General features: G+C 30.0%; 1 protein-coding gene across 1 annotated transcript in view; it reads left to right on the forward strand.

Moving 5' to 3' along the window:
- Nucleotides 1-257, forward strand: part of LOC119585109 (beta-secretase 1-like) — a 12,940-nt gene that overhangs the window by 293 nt on the left and 12,390 nt on the right. The window lies entirely within an intron of this gene.

The following is a 257-nucleotide window of genomic DNA, read 5'->3' on the forward strand; positions in this document are numbered from 1 at the left end:
TAGGAATCAAAACCTATTTAGAACGATTTTTATTCATCAGCTTGTTTTAATACGTGATTTTTTTTGGGGGGGATATATAAAGAAAAAAACGAAAGATAGTTTAACATATTAAAAAATAATAAAACATGTACTTCTGTGTCTGGTAGTTTAGTAATCTTTTGAAATTAGCATATTATTTTGATGTCTAAAAGATTAGAGGGCACTGCCAGTTGCTTTTCAGGTAATTTCTTCGCTTCACACGCCATCTAATCTTGTAG

Source organism: Penaeus monodon, chromosome 19, assembly GCF_015228065.2.
Source record: "Penaeus monodon isolate SGIC_2016 chromosome 19, NSTDA_Pmon_1, whole genome shotgun sequence".
Classification (NCBI taxonomy): domain Eukaryota; kingdom Metazoa; phylum Arthropoda; class Malacostraca; order Decapoda; family Penaeidae; genus Penaeus; species Penaeus monodon.